Source organism: Canis lupus, chromosome X (assembly GCF_011100685.1).
Source record: "Canis lupus familiaris isolate Mischka breed German Shepherd chromosome X, alternate assembly UU_Cfam_GSD_1.0, whole genome shotgun sequence".
Lineage (NCBI taxonomy): Eukaryota > Metazoa > Chordata > Mammalia > Carnivora > Canidae > Canis > Canis lupus.
This window is the reverse complement of record NC_049260.1, coordinates 96,006,528-96,019,098: the sequence shown is the minus strand read 5'-3', so window position 1 is coordinate 96,019,098 and position 12,571 is coordinate 96,006,528.

Below are 12,571 nucleotides of genomic sequence, written 5' to 3'. Positions count from 1 at the left end.
GTGCGCATCCCATTCTTTTTTTTTTTTAAAGATTTTATTTATTTACTTGAGGGAGAAAGAGAGCAAGAATGCACAAGCAGGGGGCCTCTCAGGGGGTGGGGCGCGGGGGAGAAGCAGGTTCCCCGCTGAGCAGGGAGCCCAATATGGAGTTCCATCCCAGGACCTTGGGCTCATGACCTGAACCAAAGACAGACACTTAACCAGCTGAGCTGCCCAGGTGCCCCAGGAGCAAGGTCCTTAATACTCTCTTCTCATTACAGCCTGGGTCTTGAAGTGTTTGACTCCACCTCTCTTATATTTTATTTCCTAATCTTACCATCTCATGATCTGCCTTTCTAATGCAAAACTGAAGCTCATCTTTGGAAGCTAATGCTTGTCACCTTTTCCTAGTTGTTGTAGAGGCTGCTTTTAGACCACAGGCTTGAGCCATGGAAACTCGATCAAGGCAAAAGGGCCCATGGGTCTCCAAACCCCTGGCTGAATCCGGACAGGCCCATCCACCTCAAAATATCCATAGGCCCTTACTGACCAATGGGCTATGAACGAACAGACGCAATTACCAAAAAGGGAAAATCCCAAACATCTCCCTACCTCTTCACCTTATCCCTTAAAATACAGCCCCCACCCACTGCCTCCATGTAGGCAATCTCTGCTTTGTTCCCTTGCAGTGTAGTCAATAAACTTCTATCTCTTGTTCAGCCTTGGTGCCAATGGCTTCCACCCCATCGGGTTGCCCCACATTGTGGGGCCCCCATCCGATTGGGAGAGACACCATAGTTGTGACTTCTAGCCTCCCTCCTCCCTCCCTCATCCCTTTGGCAAAGATGTTTTCATCTGCTCTGGGTAACCTTGCCCAGTTCAGCACACATTCTGGAACACTATTTCAGCAAAGGCCCTCATAGCAAGAATTTCTTGTCTTAGCCCTGTGAGTTTGGGCAAGGGGATGTAACAGAATGAGATGGGAAGCCCTTATTTATGTCAGACTAATAACTCAGTCATCACTCCACGTCTGTTTACCTCCACCCCTACCCCTTGCCAGGCAACCACACCCATGATTAGGATCATTGAGAACAAAGACACTGGACTCCAAACAACCAGGTTCAAAGATACCTACCTCATCAGAGGAGGGATGAAAATGGTTGGAGTCTGTGAACCCGAAGAACTAGTATTTCTTGCCCAGGCTGGATGATGAAATTCTTAAAAAGGCGGGCTAGTCAAGAGTTCTGGCGTGCATGGAAGAGAAAAACTCCCAATATCAGTACTGCAGCTACCTGCAGAGAGGGAAGGTAGAGATCCAAGAGAAGTACAGAGGGAGCTCCAGCTGGGGCTGTATTTTATTACTTAGTAACTGAAATGCTGAAACATATGTAAGAAAATGCTTGAATTTGTTCGTGAATGGTAGGACGCTACCTATGAAAGTCTTTGTCCTTTGCTCTGTGTGGAGGGTACGGTTCTGGTGGGGGCAGGGCTGCACATGATCCAGGAAAGCAGACGATGCCAAGAATAGTGCAATTATCTGTCTACTAGGCTCTCAGTGGTGTTCTGGGAGTTTCTTCAGTCTAGCCACAGGCTAACTGCCTCATGGGGCTCTAGAATCAGGATATAGCAGTTGGGAGACCAGATAAAGTTCGCATTCCTAGCTCTGCTCTACAAAGGACACAGTCCTCTGTAGTAGTTAGGAGCCAGTCCCTAGGGCCAGCCCACCCAGGTCACATCGTGGTTGGGGCACTCACTTGCTGTGTCTCTCCACCTGTGTGTGTAAGTGTCCCTCCACATCTGCAAGATGTGATGAGAGTGTCAACCTGTGTCAAAGGGTTGTTGAGAGGATTCAGGCCACAGACTAAATTTAATGTTACTTTTAGGCTGTTATTCTCCTAGACAAGCTGAACTAATGAGAAGAACAGTCCTCTAGCACAGGGGTTGGCAAACTTTTTCTGTAAAAGGCCACATAACAAACATTTGAGGCTTTGTGGGCCGTATGATTTGTCCCAACTGACGTGTAGGAAAGATATTAGAGTTCAAAGCCGACAGCCAAGAAAGTATTCTTGAGACGTTTTTGGTGCAAAAAGGTGGTTTTATTAAAGCACAAGGACAGGACCCGTGCGCAGAAAGAGCTGCATTGGAATTATGAGGAGTGGCTTGCAAGTTGGGAGGTGGTTAGGGACAGAACAAGCCTCCAAGGTATTTTGGAAACAAAGTTTCCAGGATCCTGAGGGGGTTAGCTATCTTAAGAAAGGTCATATATTATTGTTTAGTAAACCCTTAGTCATGAGACCCTTCAGATGTGTATCAGTGGACCATATGCTTGGAGGATGATTCCTAACGTGGGAAGGGGGGGAGACAAAGGGAGCTCCAAAGGAATGTCTATATGTTTAAAGTAGACTCACAGGATCCTGGAGGGTTGGGCTAAGATTTAAGATTGGCTGTTGCCCTTAGCAAAGTGTCAACATCCAGGCAGTTGAGTCCCTAGAGGAATGTCACTCTTCCTGTTTTAAGGACTTGTCAATGGGCTGTAAGTAGTAAGGAAATGTAGTGATCTTATTCATTAAACCCACTAATAACCAGTGGAAGCCAGAGGCCTGATTTTTCAGGGCTAAAGAAGAGCTTGGGGGAGCAGGGACTTCATTATCCTGTGGAGAGAGAACATATATCACAAAGATGGGGGTATGAGGATGGGAGTAAGGGATTGACTTATGAATGGGACACAACTTAAAAGGGGAGAACCGGGGTACCTCAATGGCTCAGTCAGTTAAGCATCTGCCTTCCACTCAGGTCATGATCCCAGGGTCCTGGGATGGAGCCCCGCATTGGGCTTTCTGCTCAGTGGGGAATCTGTTTCTCCCTCTGCCCCTCCTTAGCTTGTGCTTTCTCTCTAGCGCTTGTCTCTCATGAATAAATAAAATCTTAAAAAAAAAAAAAAGAGGGAGAACCGTGAGCTGTGGAGGAGAAAGGAGGGAAGAATTCAGGAAGAGTTTCCTAATTATTTACAACTTCACACAGGTATGCCCCTTTGTGGGTTCTAGGGATCCTGAGGTGTTGCCCTCCTCAGTCCTCAGTTCTCAGGACAGCCAAGCAAGGACTAGCCCCTAAGCTAATCATCTGTCATGAGCCACAGTGTGCCCTAAAAAATCAGTTTCTAGAAGGACTGTTAAAAAAAAAAGGTCTAAAATGGAGTCACTTGCAAACCAAGAACTAATTGCAAGACTTAACGTGACCTTTAACCAGTCAATCTGGAATTTCCTAATCAGCACAAGTGAAGTAATCTTCATGATAAGACCCCCTGTGCTTCTTCCTAAGGGAATGTGATCTTGCCTGAGATGATCCTTTTTCTTTTCTTTTCTTTTCTTTTCTTTTCTTTTCTTTTCTTTTCTTTTCTTTTTTCTTTTCTTTTCTTTTCTTTTCTTTTCTTTTCTTTTCTTTTCTTTTCTTTTCTTTTCTTTTCTAATAACTTCCTTGTTTCTGCCCCTAAAAGCCTGTTTTGTTCAACTCCGTTGTATAGTGCCTTTCTACTTGTTTGATGTGTTGCTGCCTGATTCCTGAATTGTTGAATAAAGCCAATTTGCTCTTCAAATTTACTCAGTTAAATTTTGCTGCAACTGTACCACGACGAGTCTGGGAAGCACCAAATTAGGAAATAAGGAGGACCCAGGGTACCACTCTCGATCTTCCCATCAACCTGACTGTATGGACAGCTTTGAAATGCACGTGTGAAACCCTAAACCAAGAACTGCCTAAGGTCTTCTATATCAGGTAATAGCAGACCAGGTAATTCAGAACAACCCTCCTTCTAAAGGCCAGTAAAAAAGGTGGACAAAGTCTATGAAAAAATGTTTTAAACCATCAAAAGAGCTACTAACGTTGTAGGCATTTTGTTAGCTGAAGATCTAGGAGGTATTTAGGTAATGAGAATTTTCATGACCAGCTCTGTATCAGACATTTTTTAAAGATTTGAGAGAGAGAGAGAGAGAGAGAGAGAGCAGGAGATGGAGAGGGAGAATCTCAAGCAGACTCCACGCTGAGTGTGGAACCAGAAAAGAGGCTCAGTCTCTTGACCCTGAGATCAGAACCTGAGTGGAAACCAAGAGTTAGATGCTGAACTGACAGCCATCCAGATGCCCCATATGTCAGACATTTTACATTTAAATAAAATGGATTAATTCTCTGAAAGTACAACTTATCAAAGTTAATGCAGAAAGAAAATAGAAAGCTCAAATAATATTAAAGTTTCAGGCCTAGAGTGCTTCACAATTGAGTTCTACTAAACATTTGAAGAATAGCTCCAATCTCTTCCAGAGATTAGAAATAGGATATTGCCCAACTTATTTTATGAGGCTCCGATAACCTTGGTACCAGCACAACAAGGAGTTTGAGAGAGGCAAAATGATAGGCCAATTCCATTCATCAACATAGATGCAAAACTCCTAAACCAAATTTTAGGAAACCAAGTCCAGCAATATATGGAGGAAAGGATCATATATCTTCAATAGGTTGAGTCTTTGCCCAGAAAGGCAAAGATATTTTGACATTAAAGAAGCAATTGTTTTAGTTGGCCATATTGACATATTTTTTTCTTTTTCCAATTTTTATTTAAATTCTAGTTACTTAACATATAGTATAATATTTTTCCAGGAACACAGGTTAGTGATTCATCCCAGTGCTCAATATGACAAGTGCCCTCCTTAATACCCATCACCCAGGGACACCTGGGTGGCTCAGCAGTTGAGCATCTGCCTTTGGCTCTGGGTGTGATCCCACGGTCCCAGGATCGAGTTCCGGATTGAGCTCTCTGCATGGAGCCTGCTTCTCCCTCTGCCTGTGTCTCTGCCTCTCTCTGTGTGTCTCTCATGAATAAATAAATAAAATCTTTAAAAAAAAATACCCATCGCCCATTTAGCCCTTCCCACCCAAGTCCCTCTATCAACCCTCAGTTTGTTCTCTATCCTTAAAAGTCTCTTATGGCTTGTTCCCTCCCTCTCTTTCCCCACCACTTGCCATATGTTCATCTCTTTTGTTTCTTAAATTCCACATATGGGTGAAATCATATGGTATTTGTCTGTCTCTGACTTATTTTGCTTAGCATAATCCACTCTAACTCCACCCACATTGTTGCAAATGGCAAGATTTCATTCCTTTTGATGACTGAATAATATTCGACTGTATACATATACCATTTATTCTTTATCCATTCATCAGTCGATGGACATTTGGGCTCTTTTCATAGTTTGGCTATTGTTGATAATGCTGCTATAAACATCCAGGTACATGTACTCCTTTGAATCTGTATTTTTGTATCCTTTGTGTAAGTACCTAGTAGTGTAATTGCTGGATTAGAGAGTAGTTGTATTTTTAACTTTTTGAGAAACCTCCATATTGTTTCCCAGAGTGGCTGCACCAGTTTGCATTCCCACTAACAGTACAAGAGGATTCCCCTTTCTCCTCATCCTCATTAACATTTGTTGTTTCTTGTGTTGTTAATTTTAGCCATTCTGACAGTTGTGAGGTGGTATGTCATCATGGTTTTGATTTGTATTTCCCTGATAATGAGTGATGTCGAGCATCTTTTCATGTGTCTGTTAGCCATCTGGATATCTTCTCTGGAAAAATGTCTATTCATGTCTTCTGCCCATTTCTTAACTGGATTATTTGTATTTTGGCTGTTGAGCTTGATAAATTCTTCATAGATTTTTGTATACTAACCCTTTATCAGATAGGTCATTTGCAAATATTTTCTCCCATGCCCTAGGCTGCCCTTTAGTTTGTTGATTGTTTCCTTTGCTGTGCAGAAGCTTTTTATCTTGATGAAGTTCCAGTAGTTCATTTTTGCTTTTGTTTCCCTTGCCTCTGGTGACGTGTCTAGCAAGAAGTTGCTGTGGCCGAGGTCAAAGAGGTTGCTGCCTGTGTTGTCCTTTAGGATTTTGATGGATTCCTGTCTTATGTTTAGATCTTTTATCCATTTTGAATCTGTTTTTGTGTATGGTGTAAGACAGTGGTCCAGTTTCATTCTTCCACATGTTGCTGTTCACTTTTCCCAACAGCATTTGTTGACGAGACTGTCTTTTTTCCATTGGATATTCTTCCCTGCTTTGTCGAAGATTCATTGACTATATGGTTGTAGGTCCATTTCTGGGTTTTCTATTCTGTTCCATTGATCTATGTGTCTGTGTTGGTGCCAGTACCCACACTGTCTTGATGACTGCAGCTTTGTAATAGAGCTTGAAATTTGGAACTGTGTTGCCTCCGTTTTGCTTTCTTTTTCAGGTTTGCTTCAGCTATCCCATATCAACATATTAAAATGGAAAATCTTGTAACCTCAGAAGAAGCAGAAAAAACATAAAAATTTCAGTATCCATTCAGGGGTGCCTAGCTGACTCACTCAGTGGAACATGTGACTCTTGGTCTCAGGGTTGTAAGTTTGAGCTCCACATCAGGTGTAGAGATTACTTAAAAATAAAATATATTTTTTAAATTAATATCCATTCATAAAAACTAATGGCAAAACAAGAATAGATGAGAATAGGGATTCCTGGGTGGCTCAGCAGTTAAGTGTCTGCCTTTGGCTCAGGGCATGATCCTGGGGTCCTGGGATTGAGTCCCACATCGGGCTCCCTGCATGGAGCTTGCTTCTCCCTCTGCCTATGTCTCTGCCTCTCTCTATGTGTCTTTCATGAATAAATAAATAAGATCTTTTTTTTAAAAAAAAAAGAATATATGAGAATGTTCTTAATTTGATAAAGATCTTGAAAAAATTTAAAGCCAGCATTATATTTAATAGTGAATAATCAAAAGCTTTTCTTTTGCGATCATGAACATAACAGAGACGCCAGTATCATCACCATTTCTCTTTAACATTATGGTGGAAGTCCTGTGCAGTGCAGCAAGGGGAAAATGGTATAAGGTTTCGAGAGGATAAACCAGAATTTTTATTATATGCACATGACCTGACTATGTATGTAAATGTTCTAAAAGTACATAATAGATCAATGATGAGAATTAATGGGACTGTTCACCAAGGATGCTGGATAAAAGATCCATATATAAAATTTAATTTTTCCCACATAATGACAACAAATAGAAAAATGGAAACAAAACAAAAAAGGATACAATATGCCAGCAGTGTCATTTAAAAAAAAACTTGAAATATCATGTTAAGGAATTTAGGATTAAGTGTACCAACCATGGAGGTCACCAAATGTGGAGTCTTCTGATCAGATGGCAGGTGGACACCAAACATGGGGCAACCCAACAGGGTGGAGGCTGGTGGCATAATGGTGAAATAATTCACCCAGGGCAGAACAAAAGAGAAGTTTATTGAATATACCACAAGGGAATGATGGGCAGGACAGCAAAGCAGAAACTGCAAGGCTTTGGTGAGGGACTGTGGTTATAGGGCTGATTGAGGGAGTATGGGCAGATATGAAATCCCACCCCTTTTTTTTTTTTTTTTTTGGTAACTTCAGGAATTGTGCCTGATTGTAATTGGTCAGTTAAGGCCTATGACTGACTATCTTGAGGTGGGTGGCTTAATGAGCCCGTTTGCATTCAGCTCAGTGGTCACTGTGGGCCCTTTTTCCTGATTATGTTTCCATTCCTCAAGCCTGTTGCCTAAAAGTTGCCTCTACACTGATGCCTACAATTTAGTTTGAAATACACCAAGAATGACATGGATTAATGGATGGATAGAGGGTTAGGGACATGAATTATACATGATAAAGCAAGTATAGTGAAATGTTAATGGTAAAAATCAAGGTGGTGGGTATATGGGGTGTTCACTGTAATATTCTCTCACCTTTTCCGTGCTTTTGAAAAATTTCATAATAAAATGTTGGAAAAGTCTTGAAACAAATATAGGAAGTTTACATCCTCTATGAATAAAAATATAAAACCTTATTTAAAAACATTAAAGAAGGGGTGCCTGGGTGGCTCAGTTGGTTAAGTGGCTGCCTTCGGCTCAGGTCATGACCCCAGGGTCCTGGGATCGAGCCCCATGTCGGGCTCCCAGCTCAGCAGGGAGTCTGCTTCTCCCTCTCCCTGTGCCGTTCCCCCTGCTTGTGCTTTGTCAATCTTTCTCTCTGTAAAAAAACAAAACAAAACAAAAATTTGAAGACCTAAACAAGGGTGCCTGGGTGGCTCAGTCAATTGGACATCCAACTCTTGATTTTGGCTCAGATAGTGAACTCAAGGTTGTGGGATCAAGCCCAGAATGAGGCTCTGCGCTTGGCAGGGGCTCTGCTTGAGATTCTCTCTCTCTTTCCTCTGCCCCTCCCCAGTCCCATACCCACTCTCTCTTTCTCTTTCTCTCTCTCCAAAATAAGTAGGTGGATCATTAAAAAATAAGACCTAAACCAATGAAGAGATATACTGTGTTCAAGGAATAGAAGACTAAATATTGTTGTCAGAAGAAAGTCATTGAAAGGACATGACTACCCAAAACAAGCCTCATATGGAAACTCCCTTGCTTATGAAGACTGCCACCCACCAATCTGGAGTGCTCTCTTCCCTGGGTCTCTTCCTGCCTACTTTTTGTGTGTGGGGGGAGGGGGTGGTTTCACATTTTACCCAGAGAATGAACTAACAATTGTAAAAAAGTAAAATGGGGGATCCCTGGGTGGCGCAGCGGTTTAGCGCCTGCCTTTGGCCCGGGGCACGATCCTGGAGACCCGGGATCGAATCCCACGTCGGGCTCCCGGTGCATGGAGCCTGCTTCTCCCTCTGCCTGTGTCTCTGCCTCTCTCTCTCTCGCTCTCTCTCTCTCACTGTGTGCCTATCATAAAAAAAAAGTAAAATGATCTATAGATTCAATGTAATGATCTATAGATGCAATGTAATCTGTAGATTACAACTAAAATCCCAGCAGGTTTCTTTGTGGAATTTGACAAGCTGCTTCAAAAACATACATGGAAATCCACAGGGCCAAGGATAGCCAAGGCACTGTTGGAGAGCAGGGTGGGAGGAATTGTTTTGGCAGATATCAAGAAAGACTCATTTTGTAAAACTATATTGATTAATAGTGTGATATGAACACAAAGAGAAGTAAGCCAGTGGAACAGAACAGAGAGTCCAGGAACAAACTATAATTTTAAGTGCGTTAAAATTAAGAAATTCTCTTGGGCTGTCTGGGTGGATCAGCCGGTTAAGCATCATTCAGTTTAATCATAATCTCCTGGGTTGTGAACTGAGCCCCACATTGGACTCTGTGCTCAGCAGAGAGTCAGCTTATAGATTCTCTCTCTCTGCTCCTCCCCCAACTCTCTCTCTCGTGTTCTCTCTCTGTCTCTCTAGAATAAATAAATAAATCTTATTTTTTCTTTTTTTTTAGATTTTACTTACTGATTTATTTATTTATAGATTTTATTTATTTATTCGAGAAAGAGAGAGAGAGAGGCAGAGACACAGGCACAGGGAGAAGCAGGCTCCATGCAGGAAGCCTGACGTGGGACTTGATCATGGGACTCCAGGATCACACCCTGAACCAAAGGCAGGTGCTCAACTGCTGAGCCACCCAGGCAACCTGATAAATAAATCTTAAAAAGAAGAAAGGCACCTTAACTTTATTTCTGCCCCTGTAAGCCGTGATACAAATCTCACTCGTGTAGGTGACCAAACAAGAACCAACAACTCAATTCTACACCATAAGTTTTTTTACACTGTTTTTGTTTGTATCTATAGTTTGTTTTCTTTTTTTTTTTTTTTTTTTTTTTTTTTTAATTTTTTTTATTTATTTATGATAGTCACAGAGAGAGAGAGAGAGAGAGAGAGAGAGAGAGGCAGAGGGAGAAGCAGGCTCCATGCACCGGGAGCCTGACATGGGATTCGATCCCGGGTCTCCAGGATCGCGCCCTGGGCCAAAGGCAGGCGCTAAACCGCTGCGCCACCCAGGGATCCCTATAGTTTGTTTTCATTCTTATATAATAGTACATTGAATGAACATGGCATGTCTTATTTATTCTACTTTTGAAGGATAGCTTCTATTAAACATATACATACATATATTATATTGTATATTATAGGGTACCTGGTAAGGTATTTCTGCCAAATATATACCTGTATGGAATTGCTCACTCATGAAATATGTATATCTTCAAATTTAGTAAATAATATCAGATAATTTTCAAAAATGATTGCAACAATTTACAGTCTCATGTTCTTGTCAGCCATTGTTAGTGTCAGGCTTTTAATCTTCACCAATCAAGTGGGTATGCAATAGCGTCATATTGTGGTTTTAATTTGCATTTCTCTGATTACTGATGAGGTTAAGCAAATTTTCATATGTTTATTATCTAGTTGGATTTACAATTTTGTGGAGTGACTACCCAAGTCTCTAGCCTATTTTCCTATTCTGCTGTCTTTGATTTGTAGGAATTCTTTATTCATTTTGGAAAACAGCCATTTTTTCTACTGGATTTATTGCAAATATCTACTCCATTCTGTGACTTGTCTTTTCACCTTATTGTATTTTCTTTTCTTTTTTTTTAAGATTTTATTTATTTACTCATGAGACACACACACACACACACACACACACACACACACACAGACACAGGCAGAAGCAGGCTCCATGCAGGGAGCCCAATGTGGGACCTGATCCCGGGTCTCTAGGATCACACCCCGGGCTGAAGGCGGCGCTAAACCGCTGAGCCACCTGGGCTGCCCTGTATTTTCTGACAAGGAGAATTTCTTTTATTTTTTGAAAGGGAGAGAGAGAGAGAGAGAGAGAGAGAGAGAGAGAAGGCAAGGGAGAGAGAATATTAAGTAGGTCCTATTATGTTAAAAGTAGTACTGATATGGACAGGAGAAATCCTACTGGTCTGATATGTGTTAGAAGATTGTCTGCTCAATGATTTTGGAAGTGGAAGTCTGTATAAGGGTTGTGAACTAGACAGAGGGCCCCATCCCTCACCTCAATGACTACTATGGTTAAGGACTGTGGGCTATATGAGGGCTCCTTTATGTTAGGCTAGGAATCCTGGACTGCGCAGGGACCATATATGGTTGCTGGGCTGTGGTATGCATATGAGTGCTGCTCTTGAAAGAAGATTATTTAGAAGGAAAAAAAATTGATCGAGAAAAAGGGATGGTTCAAAATAAATTTGATGAAATATCATTTAAAATACTGCTGAAAGAACTCTGATACTAACAAAAGAATGCCATCACATATTTACCATGACCGCATGGAATTTACCTTAGAAATGTGAAGATTGGGATGCCTGAGTAGCTCAGTGGTTGAGCGTCTGCCTTTGGCTCAGGTCGTGATCCCGGGGTCCTGGGATCAAGTCCCGCATCGGGCTCCCCGCAAGGAGCCTGCTTCTCCCTCTGCCTGTATCTCTGCCTCTCTCTCTGTGTCTCTCAGGAATAAATAAATAAGTAAATAAATAATTAATAAATAAATTAATTAATTAAAAAAAAAGAAATGTGAAGATTGGAGCACCTGGATGGCTCAGTCAGTTAAGTGTCTGCCTTCAGTTCAGGTCATGATCCCAGAGAGCCAGGATTGAGCCCTGAATCGGGTTCCCCGCTCAACAAGGAGTCTGCTTCTCCTTCTGACCCTCCCTCCTCTCATGTTCTCTCTCTCTCACTCTTTTTCAAATAAGCAAATAAAAGGTTTTTAAAAAAGAAATGCAAAGATGCTTCAGTATGATGAAATATATTAATATTATAATATTTATTATATTAATAGGGGAAAAGTAGAAAACAAATGATCTTCTTGATATATGCTCAAAAAGACATCTGAGAGAATTCAATGTATCCTTAGGATAATATTTTATAAAACCTTACTGAAGCAGGAATAAATGGATATTGCCTTAATATGACAAGAAAAATTGACCTCAAAAAAACGAGCATCATCTTTCATGTTTTTTTCTTTTCTGACCTACCTCCTGTCTTCTCTTTGATGCCTTGATTAGCAAGCAACTGGGTTTGCCCTAAAGAAAACGGCTACAGCTTGTAATTTTTCTCAAAGATTTTATTTATTTATTCATGAGAGACACACACAGAGAGAGGCAGAGACACAGGCAGAGGGAGAAGCAGGCTCCATGCAGGGAGCCCGACGTGGGACTCGATCCCGGGACCCCGGGATCATGACCTGAGCCAAAGGCAGACACCCAACCACTGAGCCACCCAGGCGTCCCTCAGCTTGGAATTTAAAAAAAAAAAACAACTTTACATTTCAACAGTCTTCTGGAATAGAGAGTAACCTTTCAATATCTGGCTCTGATGGAAGTCGGATGCTGCCCCTACAGACAAATGTGTTGTGCAAATCTGTGTAAATAAAGCTGAGCTGGAAGCCCTTTGGCAGATTGAAAGGAAGCTGTATTTTCTGGCTAGAAGTGGGGCAGCTGGCAAGCAGGAAGGTAAAAATTCTTTTTTTGTGGGCTGAGAATGTGAGAGAGAGGGAGTGTCACCGTAAGATTACAAAACAGAATTGAGGAGTGTTATGTAATGAATGGCCTGGGCTGGTGGGAGAGAAGGGAGAGAGTGGCTTGTCTAGCATGGAACCTGTTGGATACTTGAAATACTTTAAGAGCTACCTCAAGGGTCAGAGCATAAGGAGGCTTAGGTGAAGCCATCAACCAAG